Source organism: Haliotis asinina, chromosome 6, assembly GCF_037392515.1.
Source record: "Haliotis asinina isolate JCU_RB_2024 chromosome 6, JCU_Hal_asi_v2, whole genome shotgun sequence".
In the NCBI taxonomy this organism is placed as follows: Eukaryota; Metazoa; Mollusca; class Gastropoda; order Lepetellida; family Haliotidae; genus Haliotis; species Haliotis asinina.
The window spans coordinates 42434811-42455355 of record NC_090285.1 but is presented as its reverse complement, the minus strand read 5'-3'; the positions used below and the strand labels follow the sequence as shown (position 1 = coordinate 42455355).

At 47.3% G+C, this 20545-nt stretch overlaps 4 non-coding genes across 4 annotated transcripts; all 4 read right to left on the bottom strand.

The window, feature by feature from the left end:
* Nucleotides 1–712: 712 nt before the first annotated feature.
* Nucleotides 713–831, bottom strand: LOC137288400 (5S ribosomal RNA). Its single transcript, XR_010957173.1, has one exon. It is a non-coding gene; the product is annotated as a 5S ribosomal RNA (ribosomal RNA).
* Nucleotides 832–3967: 3136 nt separating this feature from the next.
* LOC137288399 (5S ribosomal RNA) lies at nucleotides 3968–4086 on the bottom strand. The gene has a single exon (XR_010957172.1). It is a non-coding gene; the product is annotated as a 5S ribosomal RNA (ribosomal RNA).
* Nucleotides 4087–7222: 3136 nt separating this feature from the next.
* LOC137288321 (5S ribosomal RNA) lies at nucleotides 7223–7341 on the bottom strand. Its single transcript, XR_010957099.1, has one exon. It is a non-coding gene; the product is annotated as a 5S ribosomal RNA (ribosomal RNA).
* A 10343-nt stretch (nucleotides 7342–17684) lies between these two features.
* Nucleotides 17685–17803, bottom strand: LOC137288398 (5S ribosomal RNA). The gene has a single exon (XR_010957171.1). It is a non-coding gene; the product is annotated as a 5S ribosomal RNA (ribosomal RNA).
* Between the last annotated feature and the right edge of the window lie 2742 nt (nucleotides 17804–20545).

Here is a 20545-nt window from a genome sequence, read left to right as displayed (position 1 = left end):
GGTCGTGTGAGGCGTGTGCGTTTGACATTCGCCCAAATGCTTGCAACACTGCTGTTATGTGTCAAAGTAAAGGTACGGAAATACTGTCTAATACATGTAAAGTACGTCTGCGTGACCTAGCTAGAACTGCAAACATAAAATAGCTGACTGATTCACCACCCAGCCGCATCGTCATGCCATGTGTGTTTAGAAAGCAGGGAATCACTGTGGGCTTGCTGTCACAGATTTGAAAGTAATTTTCCTACAGCAAACCAGTGAATCCTATAGCAGGCGTTCAATGCGATTTACCTTTTCCTTATTATCTCATCTGCATAGGCAAAGAGTTGTGCGCTGAGACCTGATACAAACAACATTGTGATGTGACATAAGCAGCCTTTGATATACGAAAGTAAGATCGTAAATGACATGTTTGATTGTCGGAGTACAGTGACACTTTCATGTGGCGAATGAAACATACATGCCTTCAGAGTAGATGATGAGTAGTCGAGTGAACTGACGGGGGAAAATGGTGAGAAGTATAACTGAAAAGTCCTCGGTATGTAAGTGTGTAAGAACAAATCGTTCACAAGCATATTCAGGCATGCAGGAGTTTGCCCATTCAAAACGAAATAGAATGTATCATGACTTTCCGATGTCAATGATACACATGCACCTTGTGGTGGAAATACAAACAAATTAAAAAAAATATACATAAAAAAGGAGAAAATGAAAATGTCTACTGCACCCGGTGTTCCCAGGCGGTCACCCATCCAAGTACTATCCGGGCCCGACGCTGCTTAACTTCGGTGATCGGACGAGAACCGGTGTTTTCAACGTGGTATGGCCGTAGACAACGCTCACAGGCAAACTTCGGCTACATATACACACGGGGTAGTGGGGAAGGGACATTGCGATCAAACAGCATCCTCGCATTTTCAGTGGGTTTACACAATCATGTGTTTTCATGTTGGAGTGTTATCTTTACAGTATCTGGCAAGTATTTGGTACTTGTGATACATATGAACGCTGTTTCTGTGCGCATCTGCTGCGAGAAAGGACACACTACTTCGCCCGCCCCCTCGCCCCAAACATCCAGTTTTCGCCCGCCCAATAGAGATCGTGCATGCAGCCTATGTTGTTTTTCGAATAAAATTAATATGAAAACGATGACGGCCCATACTGTCGTGATGTCAAGAAAGTCGGGTTAGTCGTGGCAGGCAAAAATAGTTAATCTGTGACGATCGACTGCTGGTATCGTTCTGTACAGCGTCTTGTATAATAGATGTCCATCTTACTCTACATACTGGGGTTCGCGCCCCGTTTGTGTGCCGAGATTCGCGTCTTGGAACACCGTTTCATTGAAAGAAACATCCTAGCTACTTACTTATGAGGCAAAAAGCAAATTTCAACAGTAAATGTAGTGCCCCAGATCATGTGTTCAGTAACAGTGTCGAATGTTTTCTCTCGCAAAATGGCGAACTTGTCAGATAAACGTGCTTCATTGCCTTTGTTTGGGTGCTTGTTTTAGCGTCTGAGAGGCAGTAATGAGTTATGTTGGGGTTTACCTTCATAGTTAGATATCTTGAGAAACGACATACAACATTTGAAATGATTGAATTTGAGTCTAGAGCCTCGAAATGTACTTTTGAAACGAACGATGTCTACATTTTTGCCTCGATGGCTTCACTGAAAATAGCCCGTGTGGCTTCACCATTCACCTGTGAGTGTTGTTATTGTAACAGACATGTAGCCAAATGATTTTTGCATCCAGTCATGAAGTTCAAATAGAAACTTTCCTCGATTAAGAAGTGATTATTCGGATACAAATGCACGAGAAAGCACACACGCTCCCGAGCTAGCAGCTAGCAGCCACAACATGCAGGGTGTCTCCTCCGACGTCCGCGCCTCTGTAGTATCACCCGGGCTGGCTGTCGGGGAGAGGCATTCGCTCTCCGTGCTCCGTTTGTAGCTGACGTGACTTTCTGCACTCAAACCTACCACTATGGCTGATGTTGCTGCTGCCCCCGCTGCTGTCAAGACTCCCAAGAAGAAAGCTGCTGCCAAGCCGAAGAAGGTTGCCGCACATCCCACCTATGTGGATATGATCAAGAAAGCTATTTCATCCTTGAAGGAGAGGGGTGGCTCTTCCCGACAGGCTATACTGAAATACATCCTGGCCAACTACAAAGTTGGTGACAACCAGGTCGCCATCAATGCTCGCGTCAAGGTTGCTTTGAAAAATGGAGTCAAGAATGGTGCACTGAAGCAATCAAAGGGAACTGGAGCTGCTGGGTCCTTCCGTCTTGGCGAGGTGAAGAAAGCCGAAAAACCCAAGAAGGCTAAGCCTGCTGCCAAGCCAAAGAAGGCTGCCAAATCTCCCAAGAAAGTCAAGAAGCCAGTTGCTGCCAAGAAGCCAAAGACAGCCGCTAAGAAGGCCGCCAAGTCACCAAAGAAGGTGAAAGCTGCAGCCAAGCCCAAGAAGGCAAAGACCCCTAAGAAGGCAGCTGCCAAACCCAAGAAGGTCAAGACCCCCAAGAAGAAGGCCACCAAGCCAAAGAAGGCCTAAGGTCTCTTTGTCTCGCCTTCGCTCCACATTTCTGTGGTCCAAAGGCCCTTTTCAGGGCCATCCAAATACCCCAAAAGAAAACTTGAAAACACTGATAACAAAACAATGCCATTTATTTCAGCAGCATAGAAATAACAAAGAATGCGTGTCAGCGATAGCAGGTATAGTGTGAATGATGGCTTAGACTGATCATAATTACAAAATGAGCCTTAACCGTAAAGGTGAGGCAAAGAAACCGTTGCCCAAGGTAGGTGTCGGTAAAACCATATACATTGAGCAAAAGCATATACAGCATTGAGCAAAGAAGGATTTGATAAGTATGTTCCTACATTGATATGATAGAGGGCGTTCCAAACCCTACCCCATCTAAAGGCCGGTGTGTCTTGTTTTGTTTCACTTAGATCCAGCCCCATCAAAATACATAACCCCACATACACATTACACTCAAGCCAGATACCCGACCCTAAAATAAACAAAGGAAAATAAACGCAAAGACTACAAAAGTTTAACATAAACAAAGCAAGATGTGAAGCAAAGAATGCAAATTGTATATGTATCATGTAAAGTGTTGATGATATCAGATATCGTCAATACAGATTTCCTTTTATGTGTGTACATGTAGCTCCACAAGCACGTTGACATCTACCGGGTGTTTTACCGACACACACCTCGCCTATGCAGGACTAGGGCGACAAGAGTTGTGCACCCTTGGTCGTGTGAGGCGTGTGCGTTTGACATTCGCCCAAATGCTTGCAACACTGCTGTTATGTGTCAAAGTAAAGGTACGGAAATACTGTCTAATACATGTAAAGTACGTCTGCGTGACCTAGCTAGAACTGCAAACATAAAATAGCTGACTGATTCACCACCCAGCCGCATCGTCATGCCATGTGTGTTTAGAAAGCAGGGAATCACTGTGGGCTTGCTGTCACAGATTTGAAAGTAATTTTCCTACAGCAAACCAGTGAATCCTATAGCAGGCGTTCAATGCGATTTACCTTTTCCTTATTATCTCATCTGCATAGGCAAAGAGTTGTGCGCTGAGACCTGATACAAACAACATTGTGATGTGACATAAGCAGCCTTTGATATACGAAAGTAAGATCGTAAATGACATGTTTGATTGTCGGAGTACAGTGACACTTTCATGTGGCGAATGAAACATACATGCCTTCAGAGTAGATGATGAGTAGTCGAGTGAACTGACGGGGGAAAATGGTGAGAAGTATAACTGAAAAGTCCTCGGTATGTAAGTGTGTAAGAACAAATCGTTCACAAGCATATTCAGGCATGCAGGAGTTTGCCCATTCAAAACGAAATAGAATGTATCATGACTTTCCGATGTCAATGATACACATGCACCTTGTGGTGGAAATACAAACAAATTAAAAAAAATATACATAAAAAAGGAGAAAATGAAAATGTCTACTGCACCCGGTGTTCCCAGGCGGTCACCCATCCAAGTACTATCCGGGCCCGACGCTGCTTAACTTCGGTGATCGGACGAGAACCGGTGTTTTCAACGTGGTATGGCCGTAGACAACGCTCACAGGCAAACTTCGGCTACATATACACACGGGGTAGTGGGGAAGGGACATTGCGATCAAACAGCATCCTCGCATTTTCAGTGGGTTTACACAATCATGTGTTTTCATGTTGGAGTGTTATCTTTACAGTATCTGGCAAGTATTTGGTACTTGTGATACATATGAACGCTGTTTCTGTGCGCATCTGCTGCGAGAAAGGACACACTACTTCGCCCGCCCCCTCGCCCCAAACATCCAGTTTTCGCCCGCCCAATAGAGATCGTGCATGCAGCCTATGTTGTTTTTCGAATAAAATTAATATGAAAACGATGACGGCCCATACTGTCGTGATGTCAAGAAAGTCGGGTTAGTCGTGGCAGGCAAAAATAGTTAATCTGTGACGATCGACTGCTGGTATCGTTCTGTACAGCGTCTTGTATAATAGATGTCCATCTTACTCTACATACTGGGGTTCGCGCCCCGTTTGTGTGCCGAGATTCGCGTCTTGGAACACCGTTTCATTGAAAGAAACATCCTAGCTACTTACTTATGAGGCAAAAAGCAAATTTCAACAGTAAATGTAGTGCCCCAGATCATGTGTTCAGTAACAGTGTCGAATGTTTTCTCTCGCAAAATGGCGAACTTGTCAGATAAACGTGCTTCATTGCCTTTGTTTGGGTGCTTGTTTTAGCGTCTGAGAGGCAGTAATGAGTTATGTTGGGGTTTACCTTCATAGTTAGATATCTTGAGAAACGACATACAACATTTGAAATGATTGAATTTGAGTCTAGAGCCTCGAAATGTACTTTTGAAACGAACGATGTCTACATTTTTGCCTCGATGGCTTCACTGAAAATAGCCCGTGTGGCTTCACCATTCACCTGTGAGTGTTGTTATTGTAACAGACATGTAGCCAAATGATTTTTGCATCCAGTCATGAAGTTCAAATAGAAACTTTCCTCGATTAAGAAGTGATTATTCGGATACAAATGCACGAGAAAGCACACACGCTCCCGAGCTAGCAGCTAGCAGCCACAACATGCAGGGTGTCTCCTCCGACGTCCGCGCCTCTGTAGTATCACCCGGGCTGGCTGTCGGGGAGAGGCATTCGCTCTCCGTGCTCCGTTTGTAGCTGACGTGACTTTCTGCACTCAAACCTACCACTATGGCTGATGTTGCTGCTGCCCCCGCTGCTGTCAAGACTCCCAAGAAGAAAGCTGCTGCCAAGCCGAAGAAGGTTGCCGCACATCCCACCTATGTGGATATGATCAAGAAAGCTATTTCATCCTTGAAGGAGAGGGGTGGCTCTTCCCGACAGGCTATACTGAAATACATCCTGGCCAACTACAAAGTTGGTGACAACCAGGTCGCCATCAATGCTCGCGTCAAGGTTGCTTTGAAAAATGGAGTCAAGAATGGTGCACTGAAGCAATCAAAGGGAACTGGAGCTGCTGGGTCCTTCCGTCTTGGCGAGGTGAAGAAAGCCGAAAAACCCAAGAAGGCTAAGCCTGCTGCCAAGCCAAAGAAGGCTGCCAAATCTCCCAAGAAAGTCAAGAAGCCAGTTGCTGCCAAGAAGCCAAAGACAGCCGCTAAGAAGGCCGCCAAGTCACCAAAGAAGGTGAAAGCTGCAGCCAAGCCCAAGAAGGCAAAGACCCCTAAGAAGGCAGCTGCCAAACCCAAGAAGGTCAAGACCCCCAAGAAGAAGGCCACCAAGCCAAAGAAGGCCTAAGGTCTCTTTGTCTCGCCTTCGCTCCACATTTCTGTGGTCCAAAGGCCCTTTTCAGGGCCATCCAAATACCCCAAAAGAAAACTTGAAAACACTGATAACAAAACAATGCCATTTATTTCAGCAGCATAGAAATAACAAAGAATGCGTGTCAGCGATAGCAGGTATAGTGTGAATGATGGCTTAGACTGATCATAATTACAAAATGAGCCTTAACCGTAAAGGTGAGGCAAAGAAACCGTTGCCCAAGGTAGGTGTCGGTAAAACCATATACATTGAGCAAAAGCATATACAGCATTGAGCAAAGAAGGATTTGATAAGTATGTTCCTACATTGATATGATAGAGGGCGTTCCAAACCCTACCCCATCTAAAGGCCGGTGTGTCTTGTTTTGTTTCACTTAGATCCAGCCCCATCAAAATACATAACCCCACATACACATTACACTCAAGCCAGATACCCGACCCTAAAATAAACAAAGGAAAATAAACGCAAAGACTACAAAAGTTTAACATAAACAAAGCAAGATGTGAAGCAAAGAATGCAAATTGTATATGTATCATGTAAAGTGTTGATGATATCAGATATCGTCAATACAGATTTCCTTTTATGTGTGTACATGTAGCTCCACAAGCACGTTGACATCTACCGGGTGTTTTACCGACACACACCTCGCCTATGCAGGACTAGGGCGACAAGAGTTGTGCACCCTTGGTCGTGTGAGGCGTGTGCGTTTGACATTCGCCCAAATGCTTGCAACACTGCTGTTATGTGTCAAAGTAAAGGTACGGAAATACTGTCTAATACATGTAAAGTACGTCTGCGTGACCTAGCTAGAACTGCAAACATAAAATAGCTGACTGATTCACCACCCAGCCGCATCGTCATGCCATGTGTGTTTAGAAAGCAGGGAATCACTGTGGGCTTGCTGTCACAGATTTGAAAGTAATTTTCCTACAGCAAACCAGTGAATCCTATAGCAGGCGTTCAATGCGATTTACCTTTTCCTTATTATCTCATCTGCATAGGCAAAGAGTTGTGCGCTGAGACCTGATACAAACAACATTGTGATGTGACATAAGCAGCCTTTGATATACGAAAGTAAGATCGTAAATGACATGTTTGATTGTCGGAGTACAGTGACACTTTCATGTGGCGAATGAAACATACATGCCTTCAGAGTAGATGATGAGTAGTCGAGTGAACTGACGGGGGAAAATGGTGAGAAGTATAACTGAAAAGTCCTCGGTATGTAAGTGTGTAAGAACAAATCGTTCACAAGCATATTCAGGCATGCAGGAGTTTGCCCATTCAAAACGAAATAGAATGTATCATGACTTTCCGATGTCAATGATACACATGCACCTTGTGGTGGAAATACAAACAAATTAAAAAAAATATACATAAAAAAGGAGAAAATGAAAATGTCTACTGCACCCGGTGTTCCCAGGCGGTCACCCATCCAAATACTATCCGGGCCCGACGCTGCTTAACTTCGGTGATCGGACGAGAACCGGTGTTTTCAACGTGGTATGGCCGTAGACAACGCTCACAGGCAAACTTCGGCTACATATACACACGGGGTAGTGGGGAAGGGACATTGCGATCAAACAGCATCCTCGCATTTTCAGTGGGTTTACACAATCATGTGTTTTCATGTTGGAGTGTTATCTTTACAGTATCTGGCAAGTATTTGGTACTTGTGATACATATGAACGCTGTTTCTGTGCGCATCTGCTGCGAGAAAGGACACACTACTTCGCCCGCCCCCTCGCCCCAAACATCCAGTTTTCGCCCGCCCAATAGAGATCGTGCATGCAGCCTATGTTGTTTTTCGAATAAAATTAATATGAAAACGATGACGGCCCATACTGTCGTGATGTCAAGAAAGTCGGGTTAGTCGTGGCAGGCAAAAATAGTTAATCTGTGACGATCGACTGCTGGTATCGTTCTGTACAGCGTCTTGTATAATAGATGTCCATCTTACTCTACATACTGGGGTTCGCGCCCCGTTTGTGTGCCGAGATTCGCGTCTTGGAACACCGTTTCATTGAAAGAAACATCCTAGCTACTTACTTATGAGGCAAAAAGCAAATTTCAACAGTAAATGTAGTGCCCCAGATCATGTGTTCAGTAACAGTGTCGAATGTTTTCTCTCGCAAAATGGCGAACTTGTCAGATAAACGTGCTTCATTGCCTTTGTTTGGGTGCTTGTTTTAGCGTCTGAGAGGCAGTAATGAGTTATGTTGGGGTTTACCTTCATAGTTAGATATCTTGAGAAACGACATACAACATTTGAAATGATTGAATTTGAGTCTAGAGCCTCGAAATGTACTTTTGAAACGAACGATGTCTACATTTTTGCCTCGATGGCTTCACTGAAAATAGCCCGTGTGGCTTCACCATTCACCTGTGAGTGTTGTTATTGTAACAGACATGTAGCCAAATGATTTTTGCATCCAGTCATGAAGTTCAAATAGAAACTTTCCTCGATTAAGAAGTGATTATTCGGATACAAATGCACGAGAAAGCACACACGCTCCCGAGCTAGCAGCTAGCAGCCACAACATGCAGGGTGTCTCCTCCGACGTCCGCGCCTCTGTAGTATCACCCGGGCTGGCTGTCGGGGAGAGGCCATCTGCAGCTCAGCTGCGAAGCTAGAAGGACCTCGGAGGAAAGCAGAAGGAAAAAACCAAGAAGGCAAGTCGCTGTGAGGATCTCACAGGGACTGTTCCCGACCAGAAATGGAAGGGAACACCTTCTTAGTGACCGCCCAGGTCCACAGCAGGAAACATGATAAAGCGAAGGAGAGGAAGGGAGTGGCCGTGTCCACTCCCAAAGAGAGGGAAAAGGGGACGGACGTGTCCGTCCCCAATGGCGAGGCTAAGGGAGCGGCCGTGTCCGCTCCCTACGGGGTAACGAAGGGAGTGGCCGTGTCCACTCCCAAAGAGAGGAAGAGGGGGACGGCCGTGTCCGTCCCCCACGGTGAGGCTAAGGAAGTGGCCGTGTCCACTGCCTTTTGTGTAACGGGGGGAGTGGCCGTGTCCACTCCCAAAGAGAGGAAGAGGGGGACGGCCGTGTCCGTCCCCCACGGTGAGGCTAAGGAAGTGGCCGTGTCCACTGCCTTTTGTGTAACGGGGGGAGTGGCCGTGTCCACTCCCAAAGAGAGGAAGAGGGGGACGGCCGTGTCCGTCCCCCACGGTGAGGCTAAGGAAGTGGCCGTGTCCACTGCCTTTTGTGCAACGGGGGGAGTGGCCGTGTCCACTCCCAAAGAGAGGAAGAGGGGGACGGCCGTGTCCGTCCCCAATAGTGAAGGAAAGGAAGTGGCCGTGTCCACTCCCTATGGTGACAAGGAGGGAGTGGCCGTGTACACTCCCTGCAAGGAGAGGAAGGGGATGGCCGTGTCCACCCCAAATAAGAAGGGAGTGGCCGTGACCACCCCAAAACGCAGGGGAGTGGCCGTGTCTGCTCCCCAAAGAGAGAAAAGAAGGGAGAAGAAGCGAGGGGGAGCTCGCTGTTACAAAAAGGGAATAGCCGTGACTATTCCCAACAAAACGGGGGAAGCAGCCGTGTCTGCTCCCGGAGAGGCAACTGGCCTAAATGGGGATATGCCGCCCCCTGGCCAGGACTCGACTCCCACGGGGATCGAGCCCGAGAGCCCGCCCAGCTCTCGGGGCCAACATACACGCATAGGGGTAGCCGTGACTACCCCACCAAATATAGAAATGGACTCTGAGTCCGAAACCGAGGGAATGCCCAGCCCTCAGAGGGGAATGCCCAACCCCATAAGAGACAGCTCTACTCTGGAAAACGGAGAACTTGCCCAGCTCCGTCCCGGGAAGACAAAGCTGCACTTCAGCCCAGAAACTGAGAACCCTAAAAAGAGAAAGTTTGCAACGGCAAACTTCTCATACGCGCAAGCCGCGATGAAATTGCCTGAAGGGGGAATCAGTTTCAGCGGGCTCAGCTTGTCGGAAAGGGAACAGATAAATGAGCTTTGGATCAGGAACTCTAAGAGATCCAAGGACACTGCTAAACAAACCAAAGCCCCGGCTAAGGTTAACCCTCCAAAACAGCTGGCGTGGGAGAGGCTAGTCTACTGTAAAGACTACAACCTCACCCTCACCAGCAGGGTCACAGCCCAAGCCCTTAAGGAGGAGCTTAGCAAGTCCATCTCCATCCACAAAATAAATAAAGCAAACAGGGGATACGTTGTCAGCGGCAACAACGTAAATGAATCCTTACGCCTCCCCAACAAAATCCTTGGCGAAACGGTAATATGGAAAGTGCCAGGGTGGGTCTCTCACGCCAGATGCGCGGTGCATCTAGACAAGAAGATTAGCGACCAGCAGCTAATCGACCCAACCCAGCGCGATCCTATTATCAGCGACATGTATAGGATTAAAAGCCAAGGGCAAAACACCAGAGTAGTAATACTCACCATAATAGGCACACAGGTGCCAGACACGATCAGAGTGGCAGGTAAGGTAGTGGCAACACTACCCTACCTCAAGCGACCCAAGCAGTGCGTGAAGTGCCTCTGCTATGGACATGTGAAAGCAAATTGTCGCAGCGAGGCAAAATGCAGGACATGCTCCAAGCCAGAGAGTGTCTGCAAGGGCAACTGCTCACCCTATTGCAGGAACTGCAAAGTTCAAGGGCACTCAGCCCTCTCGAACTTCTGCAGGAGCAGGCAGACTAAAAGAAAAAGTCTAAACACGGAGACTTTACAAAAAAAGCACGCACAAGCGGCTAAGGGAAGCGGTAAGGCGGGAAATGAGGATAAGTCAACCGCCAAGCCACAGAATCGAAACGACACTGCGGCAACCAGTGTCAAGGGTGAGGGTAAAACCAAACCCAAGCGGAGAAGGCCAAGAGGCAAACGGGGCAAAAAAGGCCAAACAAAAGTGGCTCCCAACACCGTTGAGACCACACAAAACGGCGTTAGGCATGCTGGACCAGGTACAGACAGCACCCAAGCAGCCCACAACCAGACAATCCCAGACACACTGGTTGAATTCGTTTGTGCCGCCTTACTCAAACTAGGCACACGACAGGACAGCAATGAGGGGTCAAATCTCATTATTCTATGGGAACTGGCCACCAAACTGCTGTCCTACGGGCAATCTGCAACCTATCTCAAACAGCAGATTAACAATCTCAATTAAAAAGCTTGGGCAAATACTGTCATCATGTACCTAAAAATACTGCAATGGAATGCCAACGGCCTGAGGTCAAACGGCCACGAACTCAAAGCCCTAGTTCAGCAAAAGGCACTGACACCCCACGTTATTCTAATTCAAGAAGCGAAACTGGGGAAGAGAACAAACTTTAACATGCCTGGCTTCATACAATACCGCAAAGATAGAACGGGGCGGACAGGTGGTGGACTGGTTACTTTTGTCGCCGACAATTGTACATCCAGTATGGTCGTATCAGAGGTGGGAAGCCTTGAAACCCAAGTCATCTCAGTCACGTTGGCAAATAGCAAAGAAATCAAAATCGCAAATGTCTATCACAGGACTGCCGAACCCACCAACATCCACGAGCTTAACAAACTCATGGACCTGGTCGGGCATTCAGGCCTAATCCTCGGCGACTTCAACGCCCACAGCCCGCTGTGGGACGAAGGAGCCAAACACTCAGACTGCTTCGGCAGGATGGTGGAGGACTGGGTGGAGTCACGAGGACTCATAATTCTGAATGACGGCTCTCCAACTAGACATTGTCCCATCAGGGGCGGATGGACAGGCCTAGATCTTGCTATTGCCACAAACGACCTAGCCCACGATTGCCAATGGCAGGTCCATGATGACAGTATGGGAAGTGATCACTATCCGTGCATCACACACCTTGGCACACCTCCTCTATGCGACCACCACATAAATCCTAGAGAGCGGTGGAACTTCTCCAAAGCAGATTGGTCCCTATTCAGTACGGAATGCAATAAATTGGACCCGTCTGAAATCATCTCTGATGATATCGAAACCTTCAGCCTCAACCTAACGTCAGCTATATACAAAGCGGCCCGGGCTTCAATACCTCTCACCCAGCCAAAACACGGCTCCCGTGCCGTCCCATGGTGGAATGAGGAAATAGCCAAAGCTAGACGCATTAGGAAAAAGGCTCTAAACAGGTTACAAAGGGACAAATCTGCCGTAGGACAAGTCCGAGAAGCCAGGAAAAAAGTTAAAGATCTCATTGATCAGGCCAGAGCTGACTCATGGCAAAAGTTCTGTGGATCGCTCAACCACAAAACAAACAGTAAACAGGTCTGGCAAAAGATACATGCTATCAGAGGGAAACGCAAGTCCGCTTGCAATCCCAAGATAACAGGGGCTACTTCCATACCGGAAAAAGCCAGTATCTTAGCCACCCACTTTGCCTCTGTCAGTAGCAGCAACAACTTCTCTGAAGAGTTTACAAAGTCAGAGAAGCCACCGCAACGGCCCAAACAGCCCCCAGGCGAACAGCATGCCTATAATCAATGCTTCAGTGTGGAGGAGTTCAGAACTGCCATACACCACAAAAAAGGTACTAGTCCCGGAGAGGACATGGTCAGCTATGAGATGCTAAAAAGGTTGCCTGACAGCGTAGCCAAAGTCGTCGTACAATTGTACAATCTGATATGGGATAGGGGGGAGGTACCTGCAGCATGGAAACATGCGGCAGTCATACCTCTGCTCAAACCAGGAAAGGAGAAGGCGTCCGCCAACTCATATCGCCCAATATCCCTAACATCAAATCTGTGCAAGAGTATGGAGGCAATGGTGAATATACGCCTAAAGCATCACCTTGAAACAAACGGACACCTATCTCATGACCAAAGCGGGTTTAGATCAAACCGCTCATGTCTTGACCACATTTTCCGACTGGAAAGTGATATAAGATTAGCCCAAGTCAAGAAAGAGTACCTAGCTGCTGTCTTCCTAGACTTCAGCAAAGCATTTGACATGGTATGGCACGATGGACTCCTCCTTAAACTAGAGAATGTTGGTGTACGAGGGAAAATGGCAAATTATGTTCAAAGTTTCTTGCAAGAAAGGTCGATATCAGTCCTCCTCGGGGACCACCTGTCTGAGCGACACAGGTTAGATAATGGCACACCGCAAGGAAGCATTATCAGTCCCACGCTATTCAATATCATGATTGACGACCTATTTGAACACGTCCCACGGGACAGTTACACCAACACCTCTAAGTTCGCCGATGACGGGGCTGTATGGGTCAGACATCGAGAGCTATCCAAGATCCAGGCTCAACTCAGGGAAGCTCTCGATGGGGTGGAAAAATGGTGCGACAAATGGGGTTTCACTATCTCGCCTGAGAAAACAGTAGGAGTGGTTTTCAAGCGTAAGGGTTGCCGTGTAAGCCACACACCCTGTCTAAAACTCAAGGGCAAAGAGGTCAAATTTGAGAAATCAGCCAAGTTTCTCGGGGTAACCTTCGATCAACATCTCACCTGGGCCAAACATATAGACAATATCACCCAGAGTTGTCAGAAGGACCTCAGCGCTATGAGAGCTGTATCCGGCAGCTCATGGGGAGCGAATAGTGAAACACTCCTGACCCTCTATAAGTCCCTAATCAGGAGTAAAATAGACTATGGGTGCGAAGCCTACCACAGTGCTTCCCAATCGGCTCTGAGCCGGCTTGAAAACATTCAATACCAAGCTCTTAAACTGGTCACAGGCGCGGCGACCTGTACCTCCCACCAGGCCCTATTAGTGGAAACTGGGGAGCTACCACTCCATCTCAGGCGAGAGAAACTGACATTGAACTATTGGAGTCGCTGCTCCAATCCACTCGTCACTAGGTTGTGGGAGGAGAAACTCTACTCTGGTAGAACCAAAGCGTGGCTTAAAAAGAGACCCAACACAACGCCAGGTGGGCTCAGGGTCATCCAGCTAAGGCGAGAGCATGGATGCGACCAGGTAGAACCTCCAACCCAACCAATGACAGTGCAATGTCCTCCATGGAGACTCCGGTCTCCAAATGTCGACACCACTCTCACAAATGAACCGCCTAAAAGTGAGAATCCAATGCTACTACGTGTCAGAGCGCTCAGTAGGATTGACACGGTTTACGAGGACTCGGCGCACATATATACTGACGGATCAAAAGATCCCGTGAGAAACAGAACCGCCTACGGTATCCTCATCCACACAGCCACCTCCAACCACACAATCTCGGCACGCCTGCCGGACGGTCAATCGGTCTACACTGCAGAGCTGGAAGCCATACACCATGCACTTAGGTATTGTCGCAACCTACATGAGAAAAGAGTGGTTATCCTCTCAGACTCACTCAGTGCAATACAGTCACTGGCAACCAAGCACTCCAGTAGTAGACCCGACACCATCCATGAGATCCTGGTTCTCATTCAGAAACTAAGACAGGAAAATGAGAAGGAGGTCACGCTGTGCTGGATACCATCTCACGTTGGTATACCCGGCAATGAGAGAGCGGACAAACTAGCCAGACAGGCGCTAGAATTGAATGTGTCACTGGAACATCCCTATTCAAAAAGCGAAATCCGAAGTATGATCCAGAATTCAATCACTAGCAAGTGGCAGAGGCTATGGGACACCTCAGACAAAGGCAGATGGTTACATCAACTCCGCCCCAGTGTGAAAGGGAAGCTACCAGGCCCCTCACAAAACAGGCGAGTGGATATTATGATCACACGCCTGAGGCTAGGTACCACCAAAACCTCATACAAAGACTGTCAAACATGCCACACCAAGGCCACCGTCCCTCATATCATGCTGGACTGCCTACGATTTGACACGATCAGGCAGACACTTAAAGAAGAAACCAAACTAGATACGTTGACAGCAAAGCAGTTGCTGGCTCACACGGAGCACCATTCAATGTATAAGCCACTAGCAAACTTTCTTCTGGACAGTGAACTATGTCAGTATATATAGAGAAATGATATCAATCAGCCAGTCCTCCGGTTTGTTACAGACACAGGGATATTATTGCACCCAAGCTCCCATCCCCAAGGTCTCAACCCAACCGCACCATGGTTTGAAACTCCCCACCATAGTCTGGGACCATTGCACGTGTGTCGGCAATTAACAACCACATGCGTCCCAAGGAGGGACAAAAACAGAACAAGGTAAGCATAGGTAACCACAATGGAGAGGCCATATCCGCTCCAGAAGCAGGTATGGGAGGGAGTGGCTGCGTCCACTCCCCGGCAGAGAGCTAAGGGAGTGGCCGTGCCCGCTCTCAGGGTCAAGCCGGAGAGTGGCCGTGTCTACTCCCCAGCAGATAGCCAGAGGAGTGGCCGTGCCCACTCCCAGGATGAAGTCGGGGAGTGGCCGTGTCTACTCCCCAACATATAGCGAGGGGAGTGGCCGTGCCCATTCCCAGGATGAAGTCGGGGAGTGGCCGTGTCTACTCCCCAACAGATAGCGAGGGGAGTGGCCGTGCCCACTCCCAGGGTCAAGTCGGAGAGTAGCCGTGCCTACTCCCCAGTAGATAGCGAGGGGAATGGCCGTGCCCACTCCCAGGGTGAAGTCGGGGAGTAGCCGTGTCTACTCCCCAGCAAATAGCGAGGGGAGTGGCCGTGTCTACTCCCGTACGAAAAAAAAAAAAAAAAAAAAAAAAAAAAAAAAAAAAAAACCCATTACACAGGCCACTGTGTACCCCACTCCCCCATCAAGCACCGACACCAGCAACGGCCCATGCGTCCCAAAGTGGGACACCCCCAGCCCTTGGCAGCCACAACCACGTCCGCAACCATGCGTCCCAAAGAGGGACACCCCACGCATCCCAAGGAGGGATAGGTCTGCCGACATGCCAACCGGCGAAGGCGACCTCAAAAGCACTAAACTAACGAACGAACGGGGAGAGGCATTCGCTCTCCGTGCTCCGTTTGTAGCTGACGTGACTTTCTGCACTCAAACCTACCACTATGGCTGATGTTGCTGCTGCCCCCGCTGCTGTCAAGACTCCCAAGAAGAAAGCTGCTGCCAAGCCGAAGAAGGTTGCCGCACATCCCACCTATGTGGATATGATCAAGAAAGCTATTTCATCCTTGAAGGAGAGGGGTGGCTCTTCCCGACAGGCTATACTGAAATACATCCTGGCCAACTACAAAGTTGGTGACAACCAGGTCGCCATCAATGCTCGCGTCAAGGTTGCTTTGAAAAATGGAGTCAAGAATGGTGCACTGAAGCAATCAAAGGGAACTGGAGCTGCTGGGTCCTTCCGTCTTGGCGAGGTGAAGAAAGCCGAAAAACCCAAGAAGGCTAAGCCTGCTGCCAAGCCAAAGAAGGCTGCCAAATCTCCCAAGAAAGTCAAGAAGCCAGTTGCTGCCAAGAAGCCAAAGACAGCCGCTAAGAAGGCCGCCAAGTCACCAAAGAAGGTGAAAGCTGCAGCCAAGCCCAAGAAGGCAAAGACCCCTAAGAAGGCAGCTGCCAAACCCAAGAAGGTCAAGACCCCCAAGAAGAAGGCCACCAAGCCAAAGAAGGCCTAAGGTCTCTTTGTCTCGCCTTCGCTCCACATTTCTGTGGTCCAAAGGCCCTTTTCAGGGCCATCCAAATACCCCAAAAGAAAACTTGAAAACACTGATAACAAAACAATGCCATTTATTTCAGCAGCATAGAAATAACAAAGAATGCGTGTCAGCGATAGCAGGTATAGTGTGAATGATGGCTTAGACTGATCATAATTACAAAATGAGCCTTAACCGTAAAGGTGAGGCAAAGAAACCGTTGCCCAAGGTAGGTGTCGGTAAAACCATATACATTGAGCAAAAGCATATACAGCATTGAGCAAAGAAGGATTTGATAAGTATGTTCCTACATTGATATGATAGAGGGCGTTCCAAACCCTACCCCATCTAAAGGCCGGTGTGTCTTGTTTTGTTTCACTTAGATCCAGCCCCATCAAAATACATAACCCCACATACACATTACACTCAAGCCAGATACCCGACCCTAAAATAAACAAAGGAAAATAAACGCAAAGACTACAAAAGTTTAACATAAACAAAGCAAGATGTGAAGCAAAGAATGCAAATTGTATATGTATCATGTAAAGTGTTGATGATATCAGATATCGTCAATACAGATTTCCTTTTATGTGTGTACATGTAGCTCCACAAGCACGTTGACATCCATCGCCTATGCAGGACTAGGGCGACAAGAGTTGTGCACCCTTGGTCGTGTGAGGCGTGTGCGTTTGACATTCGCCCCAATGCTTGCAACACTGCTGTTATGTGTCAAAGTAAAGGTACGGAAATACTGTCTAATACATGTAAAGTACGTCTGCGTGACCTAGCTAGAACTGCAAACATAAAATAGCTGACTGATTCACCACCCAGCCGCATCGTCATGCCATGTGTGTTTAGAAAGCAGGGAATCACTGTGGGCTTGCTGTCACAGATTTGAAAGTAATTTTCCTACAGCAAACCAGTGAATCCTATAGCAGGCGTTCAATGCGATTTACCTTTTCCTTATTATCTCATCTGCATAGGCAAAGAGTTGTGCGCTGAGACCTGATACAAACAACATTGTGATGTGACATAAGCAGCCTTTAATATACGAAAGTAAGATCGTAAATGACATGTTTGATTGTCGGAGTACAGTGACACTTTCATGTGGCGAATGAAACATACATGCCTTCAGAGTAGATGATGAGTAGTCGAGTGAACTGACGGGGGAAAATGGTGAGAAGTATAACTGAAAAGTCCTCGGTATGTAAGTGTGTAAGAACAAATCGTTCACAAGCATATTCAGGCATGCAGGAGTTTGCCCATTCAAAACGAAATAGAATGTATCATGACTTTCCGATGTCAATGATACACATGCACCTTGTGGTGGAAATACAAACAAATTAAAAAAAATATACATAAAAAAGGAGAAAATGAAAATGTCTACTGCACCCGGTGTTCCCAGGCGGTCACCCATCCAAGTACTATCCGGGCCCGACGCTGCTTAACTTCGGTGATCGGACGAGAACCGGTGTTTTCAACGTGGTATGGCCGTAGACAACGCTTACAGGCAAACTTCGGCTACATATACACACGGGGTAGTGGGGAAGGGACATTGCGATCAAACAGCATCCTCGCATTTTCAGTGGGTTTACACAATCATGTGTTTTCATGTTGGAGTGTTATCTTTACAGTATCTGGCAAGTATTTGGTACTTGTGATACATATGAACGCTGTTTCTGTGCGCATCTGCTGCGAGAAAGGACACACTACTTCGCCCGCCCCCTCGCCCCAAACATCCAGTTTTCGCCCGCCCAATAGAGATCGTGCATGCAGCCTATGTTGTTTTTCGAATAAAATTAATATGAAAACGATGACGGCCCATACTGTCGTGATGTCAAGAAAGTCGGGTTAGTCGTGGCAGGCAAAAATAGTTAATCTGTGACGATCGACTGCTGGTATCGTTCTGTACAGCGTCTTGTATAATAGATGTCCATCTTACTCTACATACTGGGGTTCGCGCCCCGTTTGTGTGCCGAGATTCGCGTCTTGGAACACCGTTTCATTGAAAGAAACATCCTAGCTACTTACTTATGAGGCAAAAAGCAAATTTCAACAGTAAATGTAGTGCCCCAGATCATGTGTTCAGTAACAGTGTCGAATGTTTTCTCTCGCAAAATGGCGAACTTGTCAGATAAACGTGCTTCATTGCCTTTGTTTGGGTGCTTGTTTTAGCGTCTGAGAGGCAGTAATGAGTTATGTTGGGGTTTACCTTCATAGTTAGATATCTTGAGAAACGACATACAACATTTGAAATGATTGAATTTGAGTCTAGAGCCTCGAAATGTACTTTTGAAACGAACGATGTCTACATTTTTGCCTCGATGGCTTCACTGAAAATAGCCCGTGTGGCTTCACCATTCACCTGTGAGTGTTGTTATTGTAACAGACATGTAGCCAAATGATTTTTGCATCCAGTCATGAAGTTCAAATAGAAACTTTCCTCGATTAAGAAGTGATTATTCGGATACAAATGCACGAGAAAGCACACACGCTCCCGAGCTAGCAGCTAGCAGCCACAACATGCAGGGTGTCTCCTCCGACGTCCGCGCCTCTGTAGTATCACCCGGGCTGGCTGTCGGGGAGAGGCATTCGCTCTCCGTGCTCCGTTTGTAGCTGACGTGACTTTCTGCACTCAAACCTACCACTATGGCTGATGTTGCTGCTGCCCCCGCTGCTGTCAAGACTCCCAAGAAGAAAGCTGCTGCCAAGCCGAAGAAGGTTGCCGCACATCCCACCTATGTGGATATGATCAAGAAAGCTATTTCATCCTTGAAGGAGAGGGGTGGCTCTTCCCGACAGGCTATACTGAAATACATCCTGGCCAACTACAAAGTTGGTGACAACCAGGTCGCCATCAATGCTCGCGTCAAGGTTGCTTTGAAAAATGGAGTCAAGAATGGTGCACTGAAGCAATCAAAGGGAACTGGAGCTGCTGGGTCCTTCCGTCTTGGCGAGGTGAAGAAAGCCGAAAAACCCAAGAAGGCTAAGCCTGCTGCCAAGCCAAAGAAGGCTGCCAAATCTCCCAAGAAAGTCAAGAAGCCAGTTGCTGCCAAGAAGCCAAAGACAGCCGCTAAGAAGGCCGCCAAGTCACCAAAGAAGGTGAAAGCTGCAGCCAAGCCCAAGAAGGCAAAGACCCCTAAGAAGGCAGCTGCCAAACCCAAGAAGGTCAAGACCCCCAAGAAGAAGGCCACCAAGCCAAAGAAGGCCTAAGGTCTCTTTGTCTCGCCTTCGCTCCACATTTCTGTGGTCCAAAGGCCCTTTTCAGGGCCATCCAAATACCCCAAAAGAAAACTTGAAAACACTGATAACAAAACAATGCCATTTATTTCAGCAGCATAGAAATAACAAAGAATGCGTGTCAGCGATAGCAGGTATAGTGTGAATGATGGCTTAGACTGATCATAATTACAAAATGAGCCTTAACCGTAAAGGTGAGGCAAAGAAACCGTTGCCCAAGGTAGGTGTCGGTAAAACCATATACATTGAGCAAAAGCATATACAGCATTGAGCAAAGAAGGATTTGATAAGTATGTTCCTACATTGATATGATAGAGGGCGTTCCAAACCCTACCCCATCTAAAGGCCGGTGTGTCTTGTTTTGTTTCACTTAGATCCAGCCCCATCAAAATACATAACCCCACATACACATTACACTCAAGCCAGATACCCGACCCTAAAATAAACAAAGGAAAATAAACGCAAAGACTACAAAAGTTTAACATAAACAAAGCAAGATGTGAAGCAAAGAATGCAAATTGTATATGTATCATGTAAAGTGTTGATGATATCAGATATCGTCAATACAGATTTCCTTTTATGTGTGTACATGTAGCTCCACAAGCACGTTGACATCCATCGCCTATGCAGGACTAGGGCGACAAGAGTTGTGCACCCTTGGTCGTGTGAGGCGTGTGCGTTTGACATTCGCCCCAATGCTTGCAACACTGCTGTTATGTGTCAAAGTAAAGGTACGGAAATACTGTCTAATACATGTAAAGTACGTCTGCGTGACCTAACTAGAACTGCAAACATAAAATAGCTGACTGATTCACCACCCAGCCGCATCGTCATGCCATGTGTGTTTAGAAAGCAGGGAATCACTGTGGGCTTGCTGTCACAGATTTGAAAGTAATTTTCCTACAGCAAACCAGTGAATCCTATAGCAGGCGTTCAATGCGATTTACCTTTTCCTTATTATCTCATCTGCATAGGCAAAGAGTTGTGCGCTGAGACCTGAT